An 8,473-nucleotide genomic window follows, 5' to 3' on the forward strand; every position below is an offset into this window, starting at 1 on the left:
CTACGCGGACTACGATTGACTGTGTTGCAAAATCGCTTGGTATTGGATCATTTAACAGCTGTGAAAGGAGGAGTTTGTGCAGTAATTGGAGACACCTGTTGCACCTATATTCCAGAGAACGACGCAGATGGAAATCTCATCAACAAGGAATGAAGATCATCTCTTTAACGGTTGAGACTGAGTAAATCTGAGGTCAACTCAGAAACGTTTAACTGGGACTGGATCTCAAATGTTTTTACCAACATGAAGAATCTAGCCTAATGTCTAATCTAATGTCACTAGCAGTATGCATAATGGCATTTATTCTATTGACATTATGTATTTGGCCATTAAACATATTGTTCAATTTATGGAATTTCCTTATTCAATAAAAAAAAAATCTTTAAAAGCATCAACTTGGCACCGGTATCATAAAAAACCTAAAAGATACCCAACCCTAATCTTTAACAAATGTTATAGTTAAATAATGTTCAACATGCTATTTCCCATGAAATTGTGTTGAACAGCTTAAACTATTAATCATTATTGTATATTTACTTTTTACAGTCAAGAGATAGTGAAGAGTTTTCAATAATGATTTATGTAAATGCTCAGCAAACTATTTTTGGTTGATTTTTAACAAAACGGTATAGATTGCAGCTTTCATTTTTCTGCGTGTTTCATGTGTCTTCAACCGGGGGTCTTCGGCCCATAGGGGTTCTTAATCTGCAAGGGTTCCTCTAATTACTGTTTATTCACAGACAACTTTTTGTTAAAACTGTAAAGCATGGGTACAGAAATATAACAACCAATGTTTTCTTTCAGCTGTGTCCAACTCGCTAATGCCTATACATTGCGTGCATTTGTGCTTATAATATGTCCGCCCCTTGTCAAGGCCGTAGAACGTCTGTGGGACGGCCGTTCTGGACTTTGACATCATGTCCTACTGGTCAGTCCGCCCCTGAAGACTTAATAAAAAGGTTAAAATAAATGTTCCATGAGTAAGTAGAATATGATTTTTAAGGTCCTACTTTGGTTTATGGAGTGTCCGACAACAAGTTTATGTACATAGGTCTAAAAACAGTATTATGTCAAAAAAATAGGTAATTATTCTTACCTTACTTCTTGACTGACTCTCTTTGTTCCGCAATTCATTCATCTAATCCCCTCCTATCCGCTAGCCTAGAGTCATGTGATTGGTCAGATGGTGTAGTCTTATGTGATTGGTCAAACGCGTTTGTAACGAGCAAGGCGGGACGAGAGCCCTGAGGGAATGACGCAAGTGATGATAATGAGTGTCAGCTGTGTTGCACGGGTATCGCATCTCTATTGAGGAGAAAAAGAACGAGTGACCGTAGTGTACGACGAGAGAGGACATGGCATAGATTTTATGTGATGGTTTATTATGTTTGTGTGGCCGGCAGTCGACTGTGGGGGAGCTGGCGGCATTTTACTTTTGTTTTGTGGTTTATTTTTATTAGAAGTTGTTGAACGTTCCCCGGTGACCACCTTCTTCCCATTCCTTGAACTTGTTACAGTGTTCATCACGTATCGCAATTGGAATGCCTACCATAATTGCTGGAGTACAGTTTACAGTTTATATATTATATACAGTGTATAGATAGAGAAGGCGGGGATTTTACTTTACCAGTTTGAGCCCTAGTCTGACGAAGAAACATCTAAAGACGATAGTAGATAATATATAGATGATAATAGATTGAACACTTAAATTAGCCGAGTTCATAGCTAGATAAACAATCTCCAGAAATAACGGTACATGTTAACGTTACCGTTAAATGCATTAGCTTAGCACAGACATAAGGTACACAAATATTTCTTGAAGTTCAGACAAAAACAAATAATAACACTTACAGGTTGTGATTCGGTGGAGCTTACAGGTCCAAATAAGGTTGGTATTTCCCCCTCTTTCAAGGATAGTCTTTAACATATCCAGCAGTAAATGTGCCAAGATTATTGAAGCAATCTTCAGTGAATTAACGCGCGCACAGTAAAACCCTGGGGTTATACTCCTTTGGTGTCATTTGAAAATGAATTGTAACGTCTTGGTTACGTCTGTAACCTCAGTTCCCTGATGGAGGGAACGAGACGTTGTGTCGAGATGGGGTTCGCCCTTGAGAACCAATCAACTCTGACTACTATAGAAAAGGCCAATGAAATTTGGTGAATGAAATTTGCATGCCTGTCTTCACCCCCGGATTTCCGGTATAAAAGGAAGCCGGCGTGCCGCATTTGTTCTTCTCGTCTCGTCTAGAGACCAGACATTGTTGTTCCAGAGGTCTGATCTGGGATGCCAGAATGTGCCTTTCCCCTGAGAGAGCAGGTCCTCTGTCAGGGGAATGGGCCAGGGAAAGGCGTTGTCCAGAGCCTCATCTTTAAAAAAAAAAACAAGTGCGGTTGGGCCAGTGTGGCGCAACCAATAACACCTGGTACTCCTCTTCTGCGCAAGGAGGCTCATTGGGGGGAAGGCATACAACTGTGCACAAGGGTATCCGTGCCGAGGGGGCCTCGGAAAGGGAAGTACCAAAACGGCCAATGGTGGTGTTGCGGGAGGCGAACAGGTTTACCTGGGCCTACCCAAACAGCATCCAAATGAGCTGGACTGTGCGGGGGTGCAGTCGCCACTCTCCGCGAGGCGTATACTGACGAGAAAGTGCGAACGGGTCACCTGTTGACTCCACCGGAGGAGGTGTCGAGCAAGTCGTGTTAGCTGCCGTGAGCATACGCCACCCTGACGATTTGATGTACGCCACAGCTGTAGTTCTGTCCTCGGACCAGCACGTGCTTGTCCTGCACGAGAGGCCGAAGCCTGCTCAGTGCAAGTAGCAAAGCCCACAACTCTTGGCAATTGTTATGCCAGCGCAGGCGGGGGTTCGTGCAACAACCCGCTACTGCGTGGTCATTACACACTGCACCGCACCCCTGCAGGGAGGCGTCCTTTCGTCACCTTGACTTGCCTCGTAACCTGCCCAGAGGGCTGTAACCCACTGAACATCTTGGTTTTGAGGGACAAACTCGATGCCTGTTTCGCCAGAAGGGTGGTGACCTCTACCCGAAGTACGGATGCGTCCCTGCCTCTGACAGAGGGAGAGAGGATACCCCGAAACTTGGGGAGTCTCTGGCGAACTGGATCGAGTAACGAAGACGGACAGCCCCCATTAGCCACCGAGACAGTGTGGGCAGCTCTCGAGCTCCCAGGGACTGTGACAGGGGGACCAAGGGGACGGTCTGCTTCACCATTCCAACGGGGGGTGGTTCGACGGCCAGAGGAGCTAACCTTATGTCGCGGGGGGTCCCGGAGGGAAGGTTGGCTCCGTCCTTTTGCCTGCCTGGCGGGACAGCTACACGCACTGTTGGTTTGGGAGTGGTGGCAGCTGTCGTGTGTGTACGACCCTACGCCTCGCCAGGGTGTGAGGTCGGGTTGCCAGACACAGTCCAGTGGAGTGTGCGATCGGCTGCAAGTACACCCGGGGAGAACGGAAAAACTAAGTAAGTGGGCGCCAGGCCCTGAAGAGGCACGAGCCGTCCCCTACCGACCGATCAAAGCCGTGGCTGTGAAGGTCGGGCCCGATGTTGTTCTCCCTGGGGTCTTCCCGTCAGTGTCACTTCTTGCGAGAAGGTTGCTGACGGGGTGGAGGTTTCCCCCTCGACCTCCGCTTCCGGGTCGCCACCTGTGGGGGCTACACGCCTTGGACGGTAGGCGTGGCCGATTCCCCCTGCCGATTCCCCCAGGTGGCGGCTGTCTGCGGGCACAGGTGCACCACAGCCGCACGTTCCACCTGGGGGATCTCGCATAGCCTTTGGCTGCCCCACCATCGAGGGAAGTCAGGGAGCCGGATCTGGGTTGACTGGAGCAGCATTTACACAGCTCCTCATGCACCTCCGGGGGAAAAATGGCACCCGGGGTGGGCGCGGTTTGCACTGCGCTCCGACCCCAGGAACCACGAATCCCCGGCTTAGCAAGGCTGACATCACTTCTGCTTCCTCCTGAGCTCGACCCCCAGCCAGTCTCCCTCCAATGCTGCGAGCGACATCTCATCTACGTCATGCATCGTTTCCGAGTGCGTGCCTGAGGATCCGGACGGTATGCCACCGCCGGTTAGGGAACGTTCAGAGAAGCGAATCGGGGTGCGATCGGCCCCGTGAGCACTTGGCTGGCGGGTTCGCAGAGGTCCCCACATCACCAACGATGCTCACACTGGCGGGCATCGGGGCCTTAAAAAAAACACCCAAAGAAAGATGCCCAGGGTCCCGGCTCATCTGCGTGAACGTGCATTAGGCATGCTGCGGGGAGGCATGAGGACTGCTGATGTGGCTAGGGCAATAAATTGCCATGTCCGCACTGTGAGACGCCTAAGACAGCGCTACAGGGAGACAGGAAGGACAGCTGATCATCCTCGCAGTGGAAGACCACGTGTAACAACACCTGCCAAGGATCGGTACATCCGAATATCACACCTTCGTGACAGGTACAGGATGGCCACAACAACTGCCCGAGTCACACCAGGAGAACACAATCCTTCCATCAGTGCTCAGACTGTCCGCAATAGGCTGAAAGAGGCTGGACTGAGGGCTTGTAGGGCTGTTGTAAGGCAGGTCCTTACCAGACATCACCAGCAACAACGCAGCCTATGGGCACAAACCCACCTTCGCTTGACCAGACAGGAGTGGCAAAAAGTGCTCTTCACTGATGAGTCACGGTTTTGTCTCACCAGGGGTGATGGACGGATTCGTGTTTATCGTCGAAAGAATGAGCGTTACACCGAGGCCTGTACCCTGGAGCGGGATCGATTTGGAGGTGGGGGATCCGTCATGGTCTGGGGCGGGATATCACATCACCATCGGACTGAGCTTGTTTTCATTGCAGGCAATCTCAATGCCTTGCGGTACAGGGAAGACATCCTCCTCCCTCATGTGGTACCCTTTATGCATGCTCATCCGGACATGATCCTCCAGCAGGACAATGCCACCAGCCATACTGCTCGTTCTGTGCGTGAGTTTCTGCATGACAGCAATGTCAGTGTTCTGAAATGGCCAGCGAAGAGCCCGGATCTCAATCCCATTGAGCACGTCTGGGACCTGTTGGATCGCAGGGTGAGGGCTAGGGCCATTCCCCCCAGAAATGTCCAGGAACTTGCAAGTGCCTTGGTGGAAGAGTGGGGTAACATCTCACAGCAAGAACTGACAAATCTGGTCCAGTCCATGAGGAGGAGATGCACTGCAGTACTTCAAGCAGCTGGTGGCCACACCAGATACTGACTGGTACTTTTGATTTTGAGCCTACCTTCATTCAGGGACACATTATTCTATTTCTGTTAGGCACATGTCTGTGAAACATTTTTAGTTTATGTCTTAGGTGTTGACTCTTTTAGTGTTCATACAAATATTTACACATATTAAGTTTACTGAAAGTAAAAACAGTTGAAAGTCAGAGGACGTTTCTTTTTTTGCTGAGTTTAGTTCACGTCTCGTTTTTGTGATTCAGAGTCAACTCCCTTTTTTAGAAGCCAATAACTTTGTTATTTATTCACCTTCGGGATTACAACTTGGCAGACTGTTTACTTTCAAACACAGCAACATAACACACAATGAAATGTTATTTTCATGATCTAATGCCACTTACTCTTTAATTGTCCATATCAAATTAAAGTAAAAAAAAATAGGCTGCAAATCCCTTAAAATATTTAAGGAATCTATATTAAAAACACAAATAATACACAGACAAGTATTTAGCCTATGTGCAACAATAACATTTAGTGCTAATGTAATGTCTTAACATAATATTGCTGTGACAATAGGGTTGTTCCTATTTAAATAGCTCCGTTTATACATTTAGTATAAGGGGGTCCCTGCTCCATGCATCTCTCATCTAAGGGGTCCCCGAAAACCATTGAAGACCCCTGATCTAGTGTATGAATTTTAGGGCCAGATTTACTAACTGTTTGCGACAGAGCAAACACCTGTTTTTGCCAAAAGAACGACTGTCGGTATTTAATAAAGACATGCAGGGAAAATTTGAGCTGAATAGCCTGTTTTTGCGACTGAGCTTATTGTGTATGCATTTGTAGGAGTTTCAACTTCAGACGCAAAATTTATGGGAATAGAGTATATAAATGAATCATGCAACGCGATTTACTGATGTTTGCGCTCGTCATTGAACTGTTATTTTCTGCATTATTTGACTGGTTAAGAAGGCATGTCTTAAACAATGCCCAAATTTGGGGTGCTTTTGCTAGATTGCGTTGGTCATTATGGAAATGAGATATTGCGTCTGTTTTTTTAATGTGCGCCTTGTCAGTAAATCACCCCCTGAAATGTCCACTCCCATCGGCGCTTTTTAAAATTGCGCTCTAGCACTATATTGCCCTGTTTAATAAATCTGGACCTTTGAAGTGTATCGTCCTAAATGGAATACTAAGGGGCGGTTTCCCAGACATCTTAAACCTAGTCCTAGACTAACGTAAATGTTAGAGGTGTCTAAATCGAAAACAACTCGCACTGACATATCTTAAAATATATCAGTGTCATTGTTTTGTCTCAAGATGCCCACCAGTAATGTTTTATTGTGAAGCATGTTTTTAAGAACGACTTAAATATCCAAATTTAACCAAGGCCTAGTCCTGTTTTAAATCAATCCCTGTCTAGGAAACTGCCCCTTAAAGTATTTTTTTACAAACCGGACGTATATCGGTTTTCCAAGCAGCACAAATGACGTAAATCGCACAGCACAATGCGTGTCAATAAAAATCTATTTATACATTGTACATTTATTGTAATTTGTATCTGTTTTACCTAGCATGACATCAGTCACCATCAGATTGAAGCGTAATCATTCCGCAGGAGAACTTTGCTCGAGTAGCGTCTGAAAGACCCTTCTACTACACATTACACGACCGTTAAAGTGATAGTTAACACAAAAATTACAATTCTGTCATTTACTCCCCTCTTGTCATTTTAAACTTGTATGACTTTCTTTCTTCCGTAGAACACAAAAGAAAATATTTAGAAAAATGTTGAAAACCAAACAGTGGTGGAACCCATTAACTTCTATTGTATGGACAGAAAACCATGTTGTTGACGGAACAGCAATGGCAGCCATTCACTTGCATTGGTTTTGTTCTAGGACACCCTGATGAAGGCTTGTAAGCCACAATGCGTCGGTGAACGTGTGAAGTGATTTTAGATAAAGCCATGTGTTAATAAAGGCTTTTTAATTCAACTCTTTTGAGTGCCTTGGAGTGATGTGTTTTTTGAAGCATTTCCTAGATGTTGTCCATCCCATGATGTTCTGAAACCTTTAACACCTTTATTCATTTATTTGTGTGTTTACTTTCTGGCTGTTTATCGCATAAAGTTAAGAGAATGTCTGAATTGATATGATTGGATGGCATCATCCGTCAATTATCTTTTATTTTATACTTTAAGTTTATTGTGCTTGTTGAGACTCCTCTTGAGTCTTTTATTTATTAATTATTTTAACCATAACAATAATTTTTCAGTGTTGATAAAATCAAAGTAGTGTTCAGGTGTTGATCTGTAACTCTCTCTTTTTCCCTCTTGGTTTGTCATCTGGTTGGATCATCCATCCGACCTGCTTAACCATCCTCAGATGATGAGGTGAGTGTTCATGCTTCACTTTTGTAGCTGCTTTTAGAGCCACTGTGAGATACTAATGCCGGTTTCACACTGCATGCGTAAGTAGCGCATACTTTTTTGTAGGGATGCACCGATCCGATACTCTGGATCGGAATTGAGGCCGATCCGGGTCTTTTTTGCTGGATCGGGTATCGGATTGACGGGTTCTCTTTAGTCCGATCCGTTGCGATACCCGTGGATGTTACTATAAAGCTTCAAAAAGGACTAACTATTAGGAAATAATCCATAAATGTTGTCATGCACTGTATTCGTTGTCATGTATTTCGATAGCTTTATGCGAGGAATAAACCAATATAGCATAAATAAATAACTCTGACCTCCGCTGGTGCGGTAATCTGTCAATCTCAATCCAGCATGCGTGTGTCCGGGAACAGTCAGGATCTTTCTCGTTCCAATGTTTTCAATATTCTTAATAATCACTAGATAATAGACTGTGGTTTTGTTTAAAACACATTTTGCCGGAGACTGTACTCGCTGAGTGTAATGTTATTGGATTCAAGCACTGGAAGCGGTCTATGTTATGCGTCATTCATACATAACTTTAAACTTTAGGATGGATTCAATTTTCTATGATTTAAACACATAACATATATATTCTCTTTGTGTTATAACTGTTTTGAACTTGGGAAGCAAAGATCCCCGCGACAACAGGATCATCTCTATCCGGGATGCTCGTGAGTGAAGCGGGTGCTTTAAGCGCATCATTCTGCGTCCAATGCGCATGACTTTAAATAACGTAGAAGCGAATGTATTAAGCGCATCATTTTGTGTCCAGGATGTGCATGTGCGAGTTTGGACACTTTTATAATGTGATAGCTTT

The sequence above is a fragment of the Triplophysa dalaica genome, chromosome 9 (assembly GCF_015846415.1).
Source record: "Triplophysa dalaica isolate WHDGS20190420 chromosome 9, ASM1584641v1, whole genome shotgun sequence".
Classification (NCBI taxonomy): domain Eukaryota; kingdom Metazoa; phylum Chordata; class Actinopteri; order Cypriniformes; family Nemacheilidae; genus Triplophysa; species Triplophysa dalaica.